Genomic DNA, 23,568 nt, shown 5'->3' with positions numbered 1-23,568 from the left:
GTAATTGGAATCGACATGAAAGAGATATCTACATCTGCATCTATATTTATACTCTGCAAGTCACTTTAAAGGGCGCCGTGGAGGGTACCATGTACCATTACTAATCATTTCTTTTCCTGTTCCCTTCCCCTATTAGAGCGAGGGAGAAATGATTATCTGCCTCCATAAGAGCCCTAATTTCTCGTATGATGTCTTCGCGGTCCTTAAGCGAAATGTGTTTCGACGACAGCAGGAGCCTTTGCCGTCACTTTCAAATGCCGGTTCTCTAAATTTTCTCAGTAGCGTTCCTCGAGAAGAAAGTCGCCTTCCCTCACGGGATTCCCATTTGAGTTTCCGAAGCATCTCCGAAATACTTGCCTGTTGTTCGAATCTTCCTGTAACAAAACTAGCAGACCTCACTAGGGTCCTATATGCGGTCTCCTTTATATATGAACCACACTTTCCTAAAATTCTCTCAATAAACAGGTGTAAACCATTCGCCTTCCCCACAATCCTCATATGCTCCTTTCCATTTTATATCGCTTTGCAACGTTACGCCAAGATATTTACACTACTTGACTGCGTCAAGCAGGACACTACTGATGCTTTATCCAAAATTACGGGTTAGTTTTTCCTATTCATTCGCATCAATTTACGTTTGTCTACATTTAGAGCCAGCTGCTATTCATCAGAACAACAAAAAAATTTTTCTACGTCATCTTGTATCTTCCTATAGACATTCGTCTTCGACACCTTCCCGTACACCGCAGCATCATCAGCACACACCCGCAGGCAGTTGCTCGCCCTGTCGGTCATATCATTTATATATATATAAAACAGCAGTGGTCTCATCACACATCCCTGAGGCACTCCTGACGATACTCTGTCTTAGATGAACACTCGCCGTCCAGGACAACGCACTGTGTTCTATTGCTTAAGAAGAGTTCGAGCTAATCACGTACCTGTGAACCTGTTCCATATGCTCGTGCCTTCTTTAACAGTCTGCAATACACCATATAAAATGCTTTCCGGCAATCTAGAAATATGGAATCTGCGTGTTTTCTTTCATCCACAGTTCGCAGCATATCATGCGAGTAAAGGGCAAGCTGAGTTTCACACAAGCAATGCTTTCTAAAACCATGCTAAGTCGTGGACATAAGGTTCTCGCTCTCAAGAAAATTTATTATATACTAACTGAGAATATTTTCAAGGATTCTGCAGCAGACCGATATTCGGGATATTGGTCTGTAGTTTTTCGGATTTGTTCTCTGATCCTTTTTATATACAGGAGTCACCTGCGCTTTTTCCTGTCGCTTGGACTTAACTGGGCGAGAGATTCGCGATAAATGCAAATAAAATTAGCGGCCAGTTCTGTAGAGCACTTGCTCTAAAATCGAACTAAGATTCTAACCGGACTTGGTGACTTGTTTGTTTTCGTTTCTTTCAGTTGTTTCTCTACGGCAGAAATGTTTATTACTATGTCATCCATACGGGGCTATGATCGATGTTTGTAAGATTCTCCTGAGTGAACGGTTTCTTAAACGTGCAATTTAAAACTTCGGTTCTTATTTTGCCATCTTAAACTGTCTCACTAGATTGGTCAATAAGTGACCGGATGGAAGCTTTCAATCTGGTTAGCAATTTTACATAGGACCAGAGTTTTCTCGGGTTCTCCGCCACATCTTTTGCTAAGCCATGTCAGTGGTAGTAGTTCTATGCTTCGTACGCTGATCGTTGGATAGACGCACGAATCTCTGGTGACCTTTGCCTGTAGTCATTTGCTCGTTCTGTCTTAAACCGTCAGTGCAATAGCCTCTGCTTCCGCAGCATCTTCCAACTTTCGCTATTAAACCGTTGTGGGTCTTTTCCGGCCTTACTCCATTTACTGCGCATGTATTTGTCCAGATAACGATTTGCAGCGTATTTAAACTTTGCCCATAATTCCTCTATGTCCATCTTACCGGAAATAAATGATTTGAATTCGCTATCTAAATGAGATATAAAGAACTTTTATCTGCTTTTCCTAGCAGAAACTCTCTCCAAGCTTTCATGGCTGATTTATTAAACGTCTTAACCTTCGTCGCTACGATGACATCATGATCACTAATCCCCGTCTCTATACTGACGCCATCGATAAGGCCCGGCCTGTTTGCAGCTACGAGATCTAAGGTATTTAGACTGCGAGTGGGCTGCCAAACTAGCTGCTCAAAACAACTCTCAGAAAACTTATTCAAAAGTACTTCGCAAGACAGGGATCGAGAGTCAGAATTTAAAACAGCTTTGAAAAACTTGCGATGAAAGAACTCGGAAGAAATAACAATCCATCTAAATTTCCAAAATCACTGGTGGTAGTGGCAAATGAACGACTATTCAAGCTGGTGTCTGTGAGACTGGCGACACTCCACCATACTTTCGGAAAAACAATATATGTACAACACATGAAAATAGCGAGAAATGTGAAGTGCGACAACTGTCGGACAATCAGCTTAATAGCATATCCATCCAAGTCGATGACAAGAATAATATACAAAATAGAGGAAAAGAAAATTGAGGACTCGTTGGACGACTTTCAGTTCACCTTTAGGAAAGGTAAAGGCACCTGGAGGCTGTTCTGATGTGCGGTTGATAACTAAAGGAATGCCATAGGATTTGTCGACCTGGAAAAAGCGTTCGACAAAGTCAAACGGAAAAACGGAAAAATGGAAATGGTGTAAGATGCTCGAAATTCCGAGGAAAATAGTGATAAACTATAGGGAAAGACGGATAATAACCAATATATATAAGAACCAAGGAAGAACATTAAAACTGGATGACCATGAACGAAGTGCTCGAGTTACAAAGGTCTAAGACAGGGATGTAGTCTCTCGCCCCTTCTTTCAATGACGAAAATAGAATAATTTTTCCCGAGTGGATCTGAAATTCATGATCAAAGGAATTCGCTGATGGCACTGGTATACTCAGTGAATTTGAAGAATTATTACAGAATACTGATTGAGACTAAACTGAAGAAAGACGAAAGTAATAGGAGTAGCAGAAATAAGAACAGCGAGAAACTCAACATCTGCATTGACGATGACGAAGTAGGGTTCAGCAACCTAGGTGCCAAAATAGCATATGATGGACAGAGCAAAGAGAACGTAAAAAGCAACCTAGCAAGTGCATTCACGGGCAAGAGAACTCTACTAACACCAAACATAGGCCTAAATTTGGGGAAGAAATTTCTGAGAATGAACGTATAGATCACAGCATGGTATGACAGTGAAATATTGACTGAGGAAAAACCGAAATAGATGGTAATCGATGGCTTTGACGTGATATGCAAGAGAAGAATGTTGAAAATTAAAGAGGACTTACCAGGTAATAAATGAGCATGTTTCCCACAGAATCAGCGAACAAAGGAACATAGGAAAACATTGAAAAGAGGAAGGGACATATTTATACAACATGCGTTAAGGCATCAGGAAATAACTTATATGGTAGTAAGGGGCTTTAGAAGGCCAGACCAGCAGAAAAAGACAGAGATTTGAATATATCCAGCAAGTAATTGAGGACGAATATTTCAAGTGATGCTCTGGTATGAAGAGGCTGGCGCAGGAGAGGAATTCGTGGCAAGTCTTGTCAAATCAGTAAACAGAATGATGGCTCAAAATAAAAGTTTATGAGGGCCTTAATCAATACCATGCAGTATCCTATCAGCCGCTCGTGACTTACGTCCGAGAGGACATACGTTGAGCGCTGACCCGTGCATCATCGTAGAGTTACTTCACATACCTTGAACCTGGATATGTGCCACGACGTCTGAAGCGATACGGACTGTCTGCTTGGAGACAATTTTGCGGCTTCCTTGACGCAGAATCACACAGGAACACACTGAAGACAGAAATTACACGACGTCGTGTTTTCAGGCGAATCCCGGTTCTATGTACAGTACCAGAATGCACGAACCAATGTGTGGAGGCTCCTAAGAGAACAATTGTCAGCAGATAGTGATTGTCATCGTTATACAGAACTAGCATCTAGTGTGATGGTATTGTGTATAATTTCTTGCACAACACACTCATCTCTTGTTCATATACCTCGTAATTTCGACAGCAGACGTTACATTTCTGTTGCGTCAAGGTCAATGGTCGCGCCCTATCTTCGAGGTCTGCTTAAGGTTACTTCCAACAAGACAGGCAGCAAGTTTCTGCACACAGACGATGTTCCACTTTTGTTGTGACCAACATGTTCTACAGATCTCTCACGCACATCTGATCATGCACTGCCAAGACACTGGCGGACCACGAGTCATTAACCACTATAATTGATGATCTCTTGCGCTGATTTCAGGCATCGTGGAGTAATATATCCAGGTCTGCAATCCAGGCTCAGTTTGCCTCGATTCCCATACAGTTTGGACCTGCTGTTTTCAGAGGTGACAGCCATTAACATTAAATGCAGATTTTGCATTTTTTTCGCACCGCAAATCACCAACGAATTTCATTGTTAATTCTCCCTACCGTACGGTATGTGCACAATAACTAAAATTTCATCCTTCATTTCTGAATCAACATAACAATCTAGAAACCACAAATCCAGTTTAGCGGGGAAAGCTTCCCAGTCGAGGGTGGGAAAACCAGCAGCAGATTTGTCTGGGCGGTTGGTAAGATTCATTCAAATCAGGCATGCGGGTTCTCTAGTAACAGCAGGAACCAATAAAGAACACTCAAATTGCAACGGTAGATTTATTTCTTATGTTCACCACACATCTGAGATTCAATGTCCACCTCCAGTAGACGGTGAGACGCAGGAGAGGACGCCGAACGCACGGCGCGCAGGGGACGAGGCGTCGTCGTAGCCCCGCCTGCAGTGGACGCGGCCGAGCGGGGCCCCAGAGTGCGGCAACAATGCGAGACTGGCGTTCCCGGCTGACGGCGGAGCTGCGTGAGATGCCGCTGCAGTACAGTGCTGTATTACAAAACTTATCTGTAAGACACACGCTTTTCTTATTCTACGTCTGGCTGATGTGCTGCTACAATACATTGCTGTATTACAAAACATATCTGTAATACATTCGCCTTTCTTGTTTTGTGCCATCGTTTTCTATCAACGAGTACTTCCTTCAAGCACTATGGGACTTAACATCTGTGGTTATCAGTCCCATAGAACGTAGAACTTCTTAAACCTAACTAACGTAAAGACATCACACACATCCATGCCCGAGGCAGGATTCGAACCTGCGACCGTAGCAGTCGCGCGATTCCGGACTGAGCGCCAAGAACCGCTCGGCCACAGCACTTCCTTCACTTACACTATTCTGTTCTTTCTAACTCTTTACTGTACCCCTTTTTTCGCATACAACATTACTCAGGTTAGAGCACTGGCTGACAGAGAGACCACAAGATCTGAATTACCAATACACATCCAGTCTCGAGTGATGCTGTATCGTTCACCGCTCGGCCACAGCGGAGATCTAACGCTTGCGACCTATGTGTATCCAGGAGAGCCAGGGCCGTGGACATCTCAGACTCATCGATCCTGTCTTACCGAAAATTTCGGCTAAGGCACATAGACGTGTTGCTACGATGTGACATATCAGACAGAAGTGCAATGTTGGACTATCATACAGTATTACGATAAAAGTGGAAATTTATATGTAAATACTAAACTCATCTGAAATCTCAGATTTTTCCTTAGCGCTTAAACGAATCGCGATCACAGTCGCTAGGCAATATTTGCAGTAACAAATACGGTAACCAGTAAGGTATTTGACAATATAAAGTCACTGGAACTGAGACACCTGGAATATCATGGGATCTTTTCCTGTTACCTTATATCTTAGATGCCAGTGGCAAGGAATTGGAAGCAATATGTGTGTGTCACCAGATCTTTTTTCGGGATGGAAAAAGTTGTTAGCAAGGTCAGAGTTATAAGGTGGATGATCACGCAGCGCATACATTAACGCCTGCGGGAATCTACGGTATGTACTTTATTCGCCGTTCCTAACACTTATTTCACGTGATCGTCCCGTTTAATATCGCTTATAGTGTTGTCTCTCAATATTCAATGTGACGTGCTCAAGATATTTACTACTAATCTTGTAATTAGATACAATCGTGTTATCTACATTAGTTATAGGATACATCTAGCATTTATTCGCATTTGAACAGAGACGCCATTCATTCCATGAAGTACAAACACTGTCCAAGTCTTCAAGCATTTCTTCGAGATCTTATTTGATAATTAGATTACGTATACTGACAATATAACAGTCCTTGTATTCGTCCTCAAACATATTGTAACTTGCTGAGACCTATTAGCCAATTAATTTCCGAACCACTCACCCATGTCTGAACATATTCCGTATGGAAAACTATCATACGATTGTTTGTAAAAAAAGTAACTTTAAATCGAGTTAATATTGTGTTAGCTATGATGAAGTAGCGCTCAATTTACGTCACAGCAGTTCTATTTACGTTTTTTTTTCTGTTTCAAAGTCAGATCGGCCGCGAAATAGAAAAGAAACAGTTAAACAACCGTTTTATTTGCAACAAATAGTTGTGCTTCTAGATACCGCTCTACATATTCGCCGCACTGACTGAGACAACTGTCTTTGCGTGGTACCAAATTTCCGATAACCTCGCCACAGGGTGCAGCCGCCTGCGCTCTCCGGCAATTCTTTGCTGTGGTCTGCAGGTCGTTGCCTGATTAGATTAGATTACATTAGATTAATACTAGTTCCATGGATCATGAATACGATATTTCGTAATGATGTGGAACGAGTCAAATTTTCCAATACGTTACATAATTAAGTTAATTTAACAACATAATTAAGTCAATATAACAACTTTTTTATTTTTTATTTATTTATTTTTTTATCAAATTGCTGTCTCCATATCCAGCGGCTTACGTGAGCAAAGAGATGAAAATCACAGGGAGCCCACTACGGGCGATACGGTGGGTGATCTGACACTCCCACATCAAATACACTGCAGTAGGGTCTTTGTTGCAGCAGCAGTGTGCGGCCAAGTATTGTCATGATGAAAGATAATTCCAGATGACATCATTTCTCTTTGCCCGTTCAGGATTGCCCTTCGTGGACGATTAACTTCAATCGCTCTATCCACTTGCTAAAAAGAATCATATAACGAGGGAATAAGTGTGTGTGTGTGTGCGCGCGCGCGCGCGTTATTGCGTGCGTTTGGAGTTAATGGGCGCTCAATGGCGAGGTTATCAGCGCCTTTCATACATTTAAAAAAACCAATGTGGACAAAATTACGAAACTAGTTGTCACACAGTTAGGAGGAAGGGTATCAAATGACATTCTTACACTCACTCCCACCTCACTCGTTTTCACCTATACAATCACTCTATCTCACACGCCATAAGACAACGGAGATATGTTGAAACTTTTTACACCTTGGATAAAAACAGAAGTAAAACGACAGAAGAGCTAAAAGGAAGTCACAGGAAAATGTGACTGGGTGACAACTAACAAAAAATATGGGTTAGCTTGTCACCCCCTAACATGTTAAAATCTTCTCCACAAAAATTTTTCGAAACTAGCTGAACAAATCACAAAGCCTTAAAACTCTCACCACATTAGTTTGAACGTTACTTAAAAGAGGGAAAATCTGTTGCTACCTTCTGGTCAGAAAATAAAATGCAGACAAATAAAATGTGCGGCACAGTAATCTGTACACCAGAAAGCAACACACATTGCTCCACTGCTTCATGATGCTGTGGGCTATTAGAGGACGGCTAAAGAGGACTTCGTCGGGTCAACGTGGCTGGGGGGAGGTACGCTACGGCCGCGTTGTGGGCTTTATTAGACGGAGCTAATTGTCTGTCACTTCTAGCTACTCATTTTCCCATCGTCACATGACTCTGTACCTCAACAACGAAGTGATAGCGTGCAGGGGGTTGGCACACTGAAATAACTGAGGATCGCAGCGTGGCTCCTTGGCTGCTACATCCGCCCTTTCATTTCCCGCAATACCCATTTGCTCTGGCACAAAGCAAAAAGATACCTCTCTCCCTAGTCATTGTAGCTGGAGGAGGGCATCCTGTATATTCTGGACTGCTTTATCTGCTGTGTACAAGCCTTGTATAAAATGAAGGACACTCAGAGATCGGTACAGACAAGGAATCGAGTACCGAAATCATGTTTCGTTTGTTCTAGTGTCAGAAAGATCGCATTTAATTCCAAGTCAAAGACAGTTCAGTCTTGAGACAATCGGACACGATCATGGAAAACATCAAACCAATCAACACAATTCCCTGTTTCGACCCATCCATAATGACAGCTAAATAATTGCGGTGCTCAGTTAAAATATCCTTAACTCTCGTATTAAAAATATATACGGCAGTGCACTTTCTCCTGTACTGCATTAAATGTAAAATTACGCTGGGCCCCTGCAGTAACCAGTGTTGCAGATGCTTTAAGCCCTGGCTCTGGGGGCTGTACTTCCTCGACACCCAGTGGCTCTAGCAAACGCCACACTCGTATCCAAAACGAATTTGTTGCTCAAGGATGATTAGAGCAAAGGCGTTCCAGAGCCAGACAGGCAATTTTATGCTATACAGATGATTTCGGAGCTTCTAGGAGCTTACATGCCATCATGCACCACGAGGAGTTCCTGTCGGATTGTAAGTGGCGGTTCACTATCCTCAGCAAAGAGACTAGGTATGGGTATGGTCCTATAAGCATCCGTCTCCAGCCTGCTCTCCTTATGGCGTATAGCATCAATGACCTTCAGATAAGAAGACCTCGTCGATCCACACACTGTGCTCACGTGAATGGAAGTAAGCCCTACAAAACTGGAGCAAACGCGCACTGTCTTGTTTCCCAAGACCTGTGGCTAAGGAACTTCGTGCTGTTCAGTGTCTTTTGGGTCCTGGTTTTCAGGTCTCTCAGGTGTAGCAACCAGGACAATTTGGAATAAAAAATGAAGTCCTCATAAACAAATCAAGTAAACCGAAAGTAGATGAGAACGATAAAAATGAAAACCCATATTTTCAGACCACGCCTCTTATCTCTCCAATGTAAGTTGCAACAGATGAAACATGATACTCTTTGTGGCTAAGGCAAAGAGGGTAAGACTTAAAACACTGGTCTGAGGGACGCCATTTTACTGCTCAAAACAACCCGGCATCATGTATTAACTCGTGACCAAAGAAATCGGTTAGACTGGAAGGTCCGTATGAAGATGGGGAAGTGGCCACAAGACCCCGTTGACGAAGTAGCTTTAGAACACTATGTCACCAAGAAGTGACATATGCCTTACAGACCTCAAAGAAGGTAGCTAGTCAGGAATGTTTGCGTATAAAACCCTGCTGAATAGCAGCCTCTAACAGGGTCGGGCTGTCGACAATGGACTTAAATCTCCTGAATCCACACTGGGAGCGGCTAAGCAGATGCCTGGTCTCTAACAACAAGACGAATGGTTAACAATTCACTCCACGGACTTTCCGAGACAGCTCGATGAGGCGATATTCCGATAACAACTTTCCTGGTTTGAGGAGAGGCATCAGTGTCGCCTCTCTCCGCGAATTGCGAAAGTGGCCTGTCTGCCTTATCAGATGAAACATTCAGGCAGGATTTCCTTTGACTCCGTTGGAAAATGTCGAAGCATGCAGTACTGGATTTCGTCATGACTGGCTGCAGTATCACGAGTGTCAAACAGGGCTCATTGCAGAGCCAATATGGAGGAAGGGAAGTTGTAAGACTCATAATTGTGGGACCTGAAGTCCAACTTGCCCCTCTCTGCAGTTAAAAGGTAGTGACGAAATGCTGGATCCTGGCTGGCACTGGCAATACTTTTTGCAAAATACTCTTCCATCGCCTGAGCGACGTCTCCAGGTGTTGTTTGGAGACACACGTGTTTCAGGACTGCTGCTATTGATAGACGAATGTTTTTGCTGGAAACCCCCTGACGGCTACCCATATTTTTGTAGAAAAGTGGAACAGTTGACAGAGTGCAGGAACGCATGCCATGAACTTCTTTCTCTTCTAAATTACGCGGTGTACCTTGGCTCTCGCGACTTGAAAGGCTGCGAGGTTGTCTGCTGCTGGGCCGGATATAAACAGTCGAAGAGCTGCAAACCTGTCCCAGATTACAGGATGGCACTCACGAGCCCATCAAGGTACAGGTTGCCTCCTAAGATGACCTTAAGTCTTTGGATGAATAAGTCATTGGCTGTTGGATCAGTTGTGTGATGTGATCCATCCATTCCTGAACGCTGCTGCGGTGTTCAAACACAGCGAGCTGGCTCAACAGCATGCAGCTATCCCTGACGACCCTCCACTTTGGTGATTCTGTTCAAGCAATCGTCCATCCACTAAGTAATCCACATTGGGATGTGATCGCTGGAATGAAGGTCATCAGTTGCTTCCCACTGTGCTGGTTCTGCAAGGACTGGAGAGCAGAAAGAGAGGTCGGTGGCTGAGGACGTCCAAGTATCAGGTAAGTAGTGTGTGGGACTGCCAGTATTGAAGATGCATAGCTCCTGAGACGTCATGATGTTTTCCAAGACTCGATCCCTGGGGCAAGTATAGTTTAAGACCCATAATCCAGTAGTAGAAATGGGCGTGGAGATGTACAATAAGACCAATGAGAGCCTCAAATTCTATTGTAACCTGTGGAGGTAAATACAGTGAGCAGAGATTGATCTTGTGGCCCACAAGAACAGCAATGGCTATGGATTGTAGGTTAGTAACCAAAGAGAGAGCAAAGGAGTGGTATGTGTTAGTGACAAACATAGAAACCCCTCATTTTCCTCTTTCCACAGCCAAGTCATCCTTTTGGTAAAAGGTAACACAAGCACAGGGGGCGTGCCGCAGTCAGGTTTTCGTTTTGGTGGAAGATAAACTTGGGGTGAGACTCTGCCAGGAGTTTTATTTCCACCACATGAGTCCTGAACTGATTTATATTCCACTGTAGTATGGGAGCCACATTCACCTTGTCTTTCTGCCGGGGTGGGGAGCCTGTAACAGACGAAGTTTCAACCTTGGGATAGCATGGTTGTCCCAGGTAGACTTCGCAGTCCATCAGCTTTGAAGCAGAAGCTGTAGAATTGTCAAGTCCAATGACATCAACATGGCCTGATCTGGTCTACCGCCTGTTTTCGCCTGTAATGGAAGGTTGGTCTGGGAGGGCTTTGTGCGATAAACAGCAGCAGCACTGGAGGCAGTGCTGGAATTTTTGCCTGGCTGTGCCTTTGGTGGAACCAGATGCTCAACAACAGTGATAACTGCGGCTGTATGTGATGTTCTCAGAAGGGCTACGGGCTCTGAAAAAAAAAATGGGTCAAATGGCTCTGAGCACTATGGGGACTTAACTTCTGAGGTCATCAGTCCCCTAGAACTTAGAACTACTTAAACCTAACTAACCTAAGGACACCACACACATCCATGCCCGAGGCATGGGCTCTGAAACAACGGCTTGATGAGTGTACTGGCAAACACAGATATTAGTGCTGACACTAGAAAAAACTGTTTATGTAGAAGCGTTGGCAGTCGAAATAAGCTTTTGAAGGGCCAAAGCAAAAGATGTAGTTAATATGGGAGGCTGTATCATGGCCTTGTCTGTCTTGACTGATTTCATAGTACCTGCAATGCCCTCTGAATCTTTTTGAATATAAAAAGGCGAAAACTTTTCAAAACTACGCCCCTTATGTTCACAATCAAAAACACGATCTGACCAGCAGCGTGCATTCTCTTACTGTTGATTGAAGAGCTCTGTGTCAGTCTGAGCCTGGAGGACTGGCTACATGATCTCTTTTGTGAAACTGCTTTTTGGTGTCTGTCAGCGAACTATCCATTCCACCAGGAGTAAGAGGAGGAAATTTAGATGCTTCCTCCTCTGCCTTAAGAGTAGCTAGGGAAATAAAAATCCACCTAGACATAACCGCACTCACCTAGGTACGTTTTGAACAACTGAGGTGCGGCAGGTTCCCCACAGAATGCCCGCTAAAGAGTGTTCAACCTCAACAGCCATGCATCTCATCAGCACACAGCACACCTTGAGACTGAGATCTTTTTTTATAGATGTTTATACCAGCCCCACGATCTGGGTGTTCAAGCCAAGGTCCCCTTCCATGTGACACACAAGTTTCCACAGCCACACCCCACGTTGGTTGTTGAAGCGTCCACAGAGCGTACAGAGGGCTAGTGGCACTTACCAGTCTCCTGCTCAGAAAACGTGGCGTCACCAAGACCATATCCAGCAAACGCATGCTTTACTGGGGGATACACGCTTGCTTCTCTGACAGCCTTTATCATGAGTGTCTGTAAGTCCTGCTTCAAAGTTTCGGTACCACTGCCAAACTGTGGTATCACAAATGACAATTACGTTATGTGGGCTGCATTAAATCAGGCGGAACATCTCAGCATGAAGTTACCGAAAGACAGCACACACTTCGAAATTGGTGGGAGAGTGGCTATATTGCTGCGGCAGGGGGCGCTCATAGTCCATTGTCACTGGAGGCAAGGCATAAAGGCGTAAACCATTCGGTCCGCCAAATTCCGCGTGACTGCTGTCAGCGTCTTACGGAAACATAAATTCCATTACTAACCGTAGAACGCGAGTGGGGTGGTATCAGTACATGATACCACATTCCTGTCCCAACAAACCTCCTCACCATCGTCCTGTAGTGTAGATGAGTGAATCACAATGGGGCGGTTAGGGCTGGATGCAGGTGGCAATGAAGAGTTGGGAGCCGAAATTTAGGCTGGTGCTGAGATCTTGCCTGCAACCCGACAAACACTCTGAGCCGACCTGGGACACCAGCCAAAAAATGGGGCAGAAGGCATGCATATACATCCAGAGATGGGGCAGCAAATTAAGAGGGAGGCATTTCGATGACAGTAGAGGGACCCAAGGCGCTGCACGGGGTAGCCACCAGGAAGGGGGCCCATCCCCAGACGACAGTGGCTGTCGAGACTTCCATTGGCTCTTGGACTGACACCGATGGTGTTGAGCTCAGGAGCTAGACGCAGCGAGGGATGCTGCATGTAGGCAGGCACAGAATCTAAAAGCACATGGCCTAGGGCGGAATCATGCAGTTTACACGAACTAATTTGATTCTTATCAACAATCCTCTCAGTCGCTGCAGAAGAAACAGAGATTGTCCAAGCAAACATACACTGGTACCTTGTTCCCAGCGCCTCCATCCACCGTACTATCCGTGAAAGACTGAATCTTTAGTTTGATGCCACGCCAGTCTGAGCAGTGTGGGCGTCTTCCGCTGCGGCGAGTGCAGCAACTGAAGCAAGGTGCCGTGGTGCAATCCATGTAACAACTCCACCAGTGATGGTCCGTCACAAGGCTGCCTTTGAAGCAAAAGATCGATTTCAAGGGCGGGACTGTGAATCGAGCCATAGTTGAGTGCACAGGAACCACGAAAGAAAAACTGCTGAAAGCGTCAATGACTGTGAGTCACCGTGTATTCCAGGTAGACCTGTGAAATCCAAGTGCAAATACTGACAAGGTGCTCAATGTTTGAGCCATTCAAGGAACCACATAGGTGGTGCTGACTTATGTTCAGCACATGCTTGTCACTGAGAAGTCAACTGTTCAGTTTGCGCATACATACTGTGCCAAGTGCACTGACGTCGTGCCAACTGCTTGGTATGAACGTTGTCCCAGTGACATTCGTGTAGCAAATGAAGTACGTCAGGCTGGAGAGCCCTGGGTACCACAACATATGACTGATCATTATCGGTGTGAAGCAAAATGACACACTGGTGAACTCCAAGCTCGTGCTGACAGGAAAAATATCGGCGAGCCACAGAGCTACGAATCTGTCAGGGTGAATGAGGTCAACCAGCGCAGATGTAGTACAACAGAATCTACATACCACAAGCCGCTTCTGTGGCCCGGGCAATTTTCTGGTGATATATCAGATAGCTATGCACAGCTGCTATGTCTTGTGCATCAATGCAGCAGCGAGAAGCAAGAATCTGGACCAGCACGGAGGTGACAAAGAGCATCTACGTTGGTACACTATAAATGCTTCGATACACAATCTCATGTTGGTAATTTGAAAAAAATATGAGCCCACTGTTACAGCATTTGCACTGGCGAGTTGAAGGTTATAGATGTTTGTGGTCAGTCATCAAGAACAATTTTCTGCCAAAAAGATACTAGTGATACTTAGTGACACCATTATCAGTGAATAATTACGTTGAACTTTGTTGACAGCTCCGAAGCAAAGGCAGTCGGTCTGTGAAAACCTCCAAATTTACTCTAAATCTGCACCGACACATAAGAGGAAGCATCAACAACTGAGATCACAGGTTTGGCTGAATCAAAATGAACAAGGCATCGATCACCAAGCAACGGATCTTTTAACTTCTGGAACGCTTGCGAGTAAAGAAATGGAACATTCTTCCTGAGCAAGTGATCCAAGGGAGCCACGATTTGAGCGGCGAAGGAATCAATCAGCCTGCAATTCTCTCACAACGCGTGGGAGTGGGGAGTCACAGAGAGCAAGCAAATGTGATTGCGGTGGGTGGATACTCTGGCTGTTAATGATATGTTTCAAGTGGTAAAAAACGAGCGTCTGTGTGTGTTTGTAGCTTATGGACGCTCAACAGCGAGGTTGTTGCATCATTAAATTCATTAAGGCACACGAAAGTGGATAAAATCGCTACATGTGTTGCACATAGTGAGCAGGAACTCTGTAAAATGACACTCATTCACTCACTCCCACCTGTGCAGCATTGAGCCACACAATAAATCTGTGTTACACACCAGAAGACGACTGACAAAACCATAGAAGAGCAAAAAGAAAGGCGCAGGGAAATGTGACTGACTGACCGCTTATAAAAACGAATTAAAAACACCTCCCTAAAATCTTCAAAAACAAATTGGAAACATCACAAAACGTTGAAACCCACACAACATTCATTTGGAGGTCACTTAAAATAGAGGGCAGATCTGCTGGCAAATTTACCGCTGTCTTCTCGTCCGAAAACGAAACACAGTCTAGTAAAACGCGGCGTTCAGTGATAAGTACGCCACAAGCACCACACATTGGAGGGTCCTCTCGTCAGAGCGAGAAACCGTACGTCAGAGGGCTGTGGCCTATGTGAAGACGAGTGAGGACCTCATCCCATCTTCGTGGATGAAAGTTCTGGAAGACTACAAGTGCCTAATACAGAAATGTCTTGAGCATTTATGGTGTCACCATATGGCGCGATGTGCTCAACTTAGCTTTGCCAACCACTCGAAAGCGCTACAACTGAGCAAAGTCATTGAAGCTCCAGTGTCAAGTTGCAGACGGGCGGAATGTCGAGCAATAGAGACACAGAAGTTGTTTTCAAGTAGCACTGCAGACGAGTTGCGAGCCTTTCCAGGACGACTATTAGGCTGTTCCTTTGCACTAACGCCACTGTGGTGTTTGGAAAACACACTATACACTGTTTTTGACTTAAATTTGAGTGAAGGAGTAGCAGAAGGTTCAAATGGTTCAAATGGCTCTAAGCATGCCCGAGGCAGGATTCGCACCTTCGACCGTAGCAGCAGCGCGGTTCCGGACTGAAGTGCCTAGAACCGCTCGGCCACAGCGGCCGGATCGCACTCTAATAGGTCCTCGTATGGTACTAGTTCAGAGCGGGACACGGGAAATGACTTATAAGAGGTGCATGATGACTTCCGCCATTGCCAAGAAATAAGAAAGTTTGTCAGTACCTTGTATGGTGATATGCTTCGAGGTGCGCGTTGAATGTGTGAGATACTCTGTCCAGTCTTCCTTCGCCTCGTCGAGCTCGCCAAACGATTCATTACTTCAAATAGTTGCGCCATTTGTTGACTCTGAAACCGAATAAACTGAGTTAGATCAATTACATCATTTGAAGCCACCGCAAAAGACGATTCTGGCTTGGTATCCATAGTAATTTAGCAGTGAGCAAAATAACGAGACAATTAAGCAATGCGCAAACAGCGTAAAGCAACAATAGCATAGAGAGACCAAAAAGGGTTGCGAAAGCAGCAACTATTGAACCTAGAAAACGACTACAAGAAAGGTAGTTGTGTATAACTTCGTAAGAGGACATGGGCTACGGAGTGGTGCGGCAACTGTCGTCGTAGGAAAGCTAAACAGGAGTACAAACGAATAGTGAACAAACTATCACAATAAACTGGTTTACTTGTATTTCTCCAAGCGTACCAAGACTCATTACAAATAATATAGCAAGAAATAAAGTCCAGCTATCAGTGACAACAAGGAAAAGGTTCTCTGCACCATAGCACGAACTATGGAGTCGGAACTGCGACTAGGTGGCGTCTGCGAAGCATCCTGTAGCAGAATGGCTCCGAGTGCGATGATGAGAAGCTGCCGCTGCCCCTGACCATCCAGTGCTGCGATGGCAGAGGGCGCTCCAAGTCCAGAGCCGCTGGAGGCGTTGTCCAGCGGACGCTCACCACTGGGTCCGCCAGATCCCGCGCGAACACTATCGGTGTGCAACAGAAACTTGCATTTCCGTTACCCACTGTAGAACGCCAGTGGGAAGGTATCAGTACGTCATGCCACAGATCGACTATCCAAGAACATTTGCAGCATTTTGGTAAAGAGAAAGATAGGTAACTGATTCTTCACATGCAACTTATTGCTTCAGCGACAGGATACAGATGCGTTTTTCGAAAGCTTGATCATAGAACATGAGAAATGGGTCCTCTATGAGAATCCAGAACGTTAAAGAGAGTCTCTCTCAGAATGAATCGTCACGAAGCACAGCTGAGCCGGGTTAGTAGCACACAACAAGCCGCTTTTGGGTGTTTGTTGGAGTATTCGCAGGCTCGTTCATTTCGAAATGTTGCAACCTGCACAAAATGTGAATGCAGACTTTTACTGTGAACAGCTGGATCAAGTAGACCAATCTTTACTTCATAAGTGTCCACCGACATTCAAGAGAAAATGCGTTATTCTGCAACACGATAATGCAAGATCGCACCGCACGAGAGAAACCCTGCACAAAAATTAATGAAATGAGATGGGGATACTGTCTCATCCCCCGTTCTCGCCTGATATCGAGCCAGCGGATTACCATTTATTCAGATCGCTACATCACTTTCTACGTAGCAAAAAGAATATTGAGATGATGCCCAAAACTCCATCTCCAGTTATGTTGCTCAAAAACCAACAGAATTTTTTTTTAATGCGGCAGTGGAAATTTGCACACCAAGTGACAAAATATTGCTGATGAGAAGGTCGACTGCATTATCGATTAAAAATAAAAACAGTTTATCGTCTGGAATTTAGTGTAAATAAACGACATTACTTTCCGGTTCCCTTAATATACAAAGAATTGTGCAGTAGGTTTTGTGGGTCTGGAGATGGGACAGTTGTAGGTTTGTATGTGTCAAAGTAAATCTAGGGTTACAAGTCAATTCCTGAAGACATTTCTTGAGTGCACAGGCTGACAGCTATGATAAAAAATGTTTTGCCTCAAACTCAGTGTTTCAGTAAATAGCTATTTAAGAGACTTTTACTCTGTGTGTACCTTTGAGGGAGAAATAAACTGAGTTATTCTTTTTCTGTACTCTAAAAGAAGTAGATCTGTTCATATTACTCCTTGAATGAAACTCCGCTATACTGATAGCAGTAATGTTTATGTAGCCTGAAAGTGAGAGCTACGCGCGATTGAACCTGGTCGCCTTATTTGAAGAAACTGTGGTCACCCAGAAAACAACAAAAGTTTAGCAATGCAAACTCTGTGCTCTTGATCACATCAACGATTCAATGTAGAGTCTTTTGGTGCATCTGGCCTATAATAAACGTGAGTCGTAAAGCGTCGACTGCACACCGACCAGTGCAGTGTCGAGAAACGGCATCAACACGACGCTGACTCGCGCGCAAGTGGAAACAGCGAGCAGCACCACACTTACAGGGCCCCCTAAACGAGCTGTCGGATACAATTACGCTGTTATCTTATTGTCATAAATTACGGAACACACATAAATCAATGGTATATTAGTGAAGAGTTTATTTAACCAGCCGCCCATCGGTGGTCGGCCCAGTTCGGTAAGCAGACTTAGGGAGCATCAATACTGAGTAATAGTAAGCCGATACTTAGCCTGCGTTCTGCGAGTTGGAATAGTGACAAGTAATTGTACGTAGGAGGCACACGAAGCACAGGAAGCCACTTCATAACGAGGATTTAAGTTACGTTTCTTCCCTTCTTAGAAATAACGAATTCTATTAATTTGGAAGTGTTATATACAGTGTAACACTTCTGCTACTAAATGTAACTGGGTTTTCTCTTTTTGATGCTAGTCAATTGTCAGGATGAGCATTATTGCATAGGGCATTTGATTCTAAAGCATTATGTCAGGGTGAAACTACTAAATAAATTAATTTTTCTCTCTTAACAACATGTGGGCAGGGTGGGTTCTTCCTTGGCTCGGGTATGAGGTAGAATGAAACAGCATTATTACATAAGATAACTTTTATTGAAGATTTGTACAACGGTTTTCTTACTGGATTGTCCTGGCTGGGTAGAGCGGCAGCTGTGTCATTTGCGAAGCCTTCTGCTGCGGCAGCGGCAGCGGCAGCGGCGGCGTCTGATTACGCCTGGCGGTGTGTAACTAGTGTCGCCGTATCGCCCAGTTGACTGGAGACGCGCCTCTTGCGGTGTCCCGTTTAATTACTGAGAATGAAGTCGTGCATCGGATGGTGATACCTTAGATGTGGCGTCCCAGTGTTTCTCTTCTCTAAGCGGCAGCGTGTGTCAGTGTTGTGCGTCGGCCAGCGGAGCGGCGCGGCGGGGGAACGCCAGTGTCCCAGACTCGAACAAAGGACTCCTGCTTGCCAGTCTTCGGCTGTCAGATCTTCATCCCAAGTCACAGGTGACTGGTGATGTGAGGCCGTATCCTTCCCGTCCTCACGAGTCACCCGGGTACGTAAAAATCAGTCTTCAAATACCTTTTAACTTTTGACTTCTGGCGCCGAGGCTGCTGCTTGCTATTCCATTACAGCGGCGGACTTGGTGCGTCTGTGTATGATGTAGTCTCTTCTTGCATGACGGTCTTCAGCTCCGAAACTGAACTGAAAACTACTCTTCTTTAGTCGGGCCCACTGCGTCTCTCGTATATATTCAGTTCAGTTCGTTGGAGGTGAACGACTTCACGGTCATTGCCTCTTCTGTCAGGTTGGAAAGCTTCTCGAAGAATCTTCTTAACGTCAGTCATTGACTCTTGGAATGTAGGCGAGGGCCTGTGATCACATGTGACGATTGAGAAACACGTGAGCCGGTCGGCCGATGCCCTGACTGCTGAATCGACAGCTTCCACTTATGTTGGGAGGGCAATGGCTTTTCCGGAACTTGCTGACTTCACGGTCATTGGCTCTTCTGTCACTGCTGCTCTGCCCGCTGTTTGCCAATGTGGATTTTGGATTCCTGCCACCAGCCGTTGAAACTTCTCTCCTTACTTGTTTCTGTCGGTGCTCACTCCCATAGCAGTCAAGACAAAAAAATGAAGCCATCAGAGTTTAAAAGGGCCATTGTCCGCACAAACTAAGTCGAGATCCGGTGCGTTTTTTTTTTTTTTTTTTTTATGGCTGATGGGAGCGAACATGAAGGCTTTTCCCATTTACGGTCGCTCTGCGGTCGCTCCCACCCACCACAGCTCCGCTGTCAACTTAGGTTGTACGGGCAATAGGTGGAGTGTTCCCCGATAGCCGTGCGGTGCTGGTGAGCAATCTGCGTGGTGCTTGGCGTCCGGTTTCGGTGTCGCAGCGCCGGAATGCAGCTGAAGACGTCACTCACAGCTGCTTCCGAAACTGCGGCTGCTGGTACGCGGCCCTGGCGGTGCTGGCGAGTGACCTATAAGGGTGTCCGTAAGGGCCGGTGTCGGTAGCCCCGCGGTAACCCGCGGCAGCTGCTCGCACCATGAGTGGCGCGTCATCGGGGACGGCCAGCCCCCGCTGGCGCGGCACTCCGTTCCCCCCGAACCCCTCTAAGGCCATCTGGGCAGCGCGCTGTCCGTACCGCCGCACCTTAGGCTCATCAGAGTCTTTCCAGAGCCAAAACACGTTCCAGCCCATCCCCTCAGCCAGCCCACTCACATGGCTCCCCAGCGGCCGCACGGCCTCCTCGTAAACCTCTCCACTAATGAAATTTCTGAAATACTCGAACATAGTGCGGTTGTGCACAGATAGTCGGAGTCTCAGAAATAACACCCAGTTTCCGCGGAAACCGCTATTTATAACGTGCTCTTCATTGTTGTGAGTTTCGCGGATACGGCAGCCGATATGAGTTTTTAGCACTTCGCGATTGTCATTGTTGAGCTCGTTAGTCTGAACACTCGTTTGATGCAGCTCTCCACGCTCGTCTATACCGGGCAACCTTTTCACCTCTGAGTAAGTACTGAAAATTACATTTACTTACTATTGTTAAGGCTTGGTCTCTCTCCACAGTTACGGATAACTCTCCAAAATCTTGGAATTAAGTCCAATGAGGTCGTATACTACTTTTTTGTAATACACAAAAAACATATAAAAACCATTGTTCCATAGCCAGTGGAAACATGAAAATGAACGACCCTACAGAGAAATAAATTATGAAACAAGCACCAACGAGGCCCACGGGACCGAGAGGCCGCAACGCATACATGACGACGGCAAGTCTGATTCCTCTCGCTCGCTCAGCTCAGTAGACGAAATGCGTTTCTAAACCTCTTAATTTGCAACTGGGTGTTTATGTGCTAACGAGAATTACGTCTTCTACTGGAATGCACTGTTATGGAGTCTTACTGATTATTAGTACTACGACAAACTACAAACTGGAATGTACAATTATGGAGTCTTACTGATTATTGAAGAGTTGTACAAAACTTTACAGTATGCTGTAATTTATGATCAGTAACAATATTGTGAAAAGGAAAGTTGCTACTCATCATATAACGGAGGTGCTGAGTCGCAGATAGGCACAACGAAAAGACTGTCACAAAGCTAGCTTTTGGTCAGTAAGGCGTTTGTCAAAATTAGGCGGCAAACAAATACATACACACTCACGCAAACGCAACTCACACACACATAACTGAGTCACTTCGTCAACTGCCACATGAACGGCGATTACGATGCCATCTGTGGATGCCCCACATGCTGTGGTGTGTCAGTTTACACACACCACTGACCATTAAAATTGCTACACCAAGAAGAAATGCAGATGATAAACCGGTATTCATTGGACAAATCTATTATACTAGAACTGACTTGTGATTACATTTTCACGCAATTTGGGTGCATAGATCCTGAGAAATCAGTACCCAGAACAACCACCTCTGGCCATAATAACGGCCTTGATACGCCTGTGCATTGAGTAAAACAGAGCTTGGATGGCGCGTATAGGTACAGCTGCCCGTGCAGATTCAACACGATACCACAGTTCATCAAGAGTAGTGACTGGCGCATTGTGACGAGCCAGTTGCTCGGCCACCATTGACCAGACGTTTCCAATTGGTGACAGATCTGGAGAATTTGCTGGCCAGGGCAGCACTCGAACATTTTCTGTATCCAGAAAGGCCCGCACAGGACATGCAACATGCGTTCGTGCATTATCCTGCTGAAATGTAGGGTTTCGCAGGGATCGAATGAAGGGTAGAGCCACGGGTCGTAACACATCTGAAATGTAACGTCTACTGTTCAAAGTGTCATCAGTGCGTACAAGAGGTGACTGAGATGTGTAACCAATGGCAACCCATATCATCACGCTGGGTGATAACGCCAGTATGGCGATGACGAATTCACGCTTCCAATGTGCGTTCACAGCGATGTCGATAAACACGGATGCGACCGTCATGCTGCAGTAAACAGAACCTGTATTCATCCGAAAAAAGACGTTTTGCCATTCGTGCACCCAGGTTCGTCGTTGAGTACACCATCGCAGGCACTCCTGTCTGTGATGCAGCGTCAAGGTTTAACCGCAGCCATGGTCTCCGAGCTGATAGTCCGTGCTGCTGCAAACGTCGTCGAACTGTTCGTGCAGATGGTTGTTGTCTTGTAAACGTGCCCATCTGATGACTCAGGGTTCGAGACGTGGCTGCACGATCCGTTACAGCCATGCGGATAAGATGCCTGTCATCTCGACTACTAGTGATACGAGGCCGTTGGGATCCAGCACGGCGTTCCGTATTACCCTCCTGAACCCACCGATTCCATATTCTGCTAACAGTCATTGGATTTCGACCAACGCGAGCAGCAATCGCGATAGGCTACAATCCGACCTTTATCAAAGTCGGAAACGTGATGGTACGCATTTCTCCTCCTTACACGAGGCATCACAACAACGTTTTACCAGGCAACGCCGGTCAACTGCTGTTTGTCTATGAGAAATCGGTTGGAAACTTTCCTCATGTCAGCACGTTGTAGGTATCGCCACCGGCGCCAGCCTTGTGTGAATGCTCTGAAAAGCTAATCATTTGCATATCACGGCATCTTCTTCCCGTCGGCTAAATTTCGAGTCTGTAGCACGTCATCTTCGTTGTGTAGCAATTTTAATGGCCGGTAGTGTATTATCCTCACAAAAATGTAAGAGTTACAAAGTGAACCCTAGTTCTGTTCAGAAATGATGTCCATCATCAACAGCAGTGTGAGTAGTGAGCACGAAGTGTATGAATACACTTTTATGTTCCTTGCAGCGTTTAAGACTCCGAATGCCATGCTGAGGAGATCTGTGCCACTATGTCCCCTGCTTTTGAGGGTTATGACAACCGGTTTAACATTCTCGAGGCATTCAGGCAAACAATCAGGATTCCTTAAGCAATTACCAAAGCAATTGTCATATGGAATAACTTTGCACGCCGTACTCACAGTATTGCAGAGACATAGGTCTCGTAAACCTCTGCTTCATGTGATATCTCACCAGGTCGCCTACAGACATGTCGATCCTACGGCCACAAACAGAAGCGACATCCATCGCTTAAGCCCGCAGAATGCAATTCAGTGTGCAAGTTGACTCTGGTCCTCCACCACACAACTCTCTGTTGTCTCTGGTATGGTCGCTGTGGTAAACGACGAATGGGAGTTCCAGTGTCTGTTGCAGAAGGCTCGTTGTGATACTGCCTCTCTTCTCGGTCCAGTTGTCACCATCCGTTTATTCACTAGAGTATTAAACTGCCCGATAGGTCTCATGTATAATTTTGGTATCTGAATCGACTGTGAGCGAGCAGCGATGCTGTAAAGCTGTATCGCAGAAGTTAGGTTATTATCTTTGGTGTGCGTGAGGGCGCAGTCACCTGATACTGTTAAGCTGTGTTAGAGTGAGGAATCAGTGGTAATGTTATGTTTCAAATGTAAAGTCTCAATTTGTCAAAGTGTTAAATGAACATGATTATATCAGGATTGTAACGTAAACTGATTTCTGAAGGAGGAAGTTTAATGGAACTAAGTGAATACCAGAAGTGAAATGTGAGAGGTTAATATTAGATTGATATTACTTTTTTTCGTTACTGCTGTGTCACTGGACTAACTTGGTTATTGCACTGAGAGTTGCTAGATTTGAAGGGTAGAAAAGTGTATTGTTTGTATGTTAAGACGTTGATTAAATTTAACATCAGCCTTGAGCAGTTTTTCACAGTATGCAAAAAAAACTTAGTGTTTTCATTG

Source organism: Schistocerca cancellata, chromosome 6, assembly GCF_023864275.1.
Source record: "Schistocerca cancellata isolate TAMUIC-IGC-003103 chromosome 6, iqSchCanc2.1, whole genome shotgun sequence".
Lineage (NCBI taxonomy): Eukaryota > Metazoa > Arthropoda > Insecta > Orthoptera > Acrididae > Schistocerca > Schistocerca cancellata.
Note: the sequence above shows the minus strand (reverse complement) of the source record.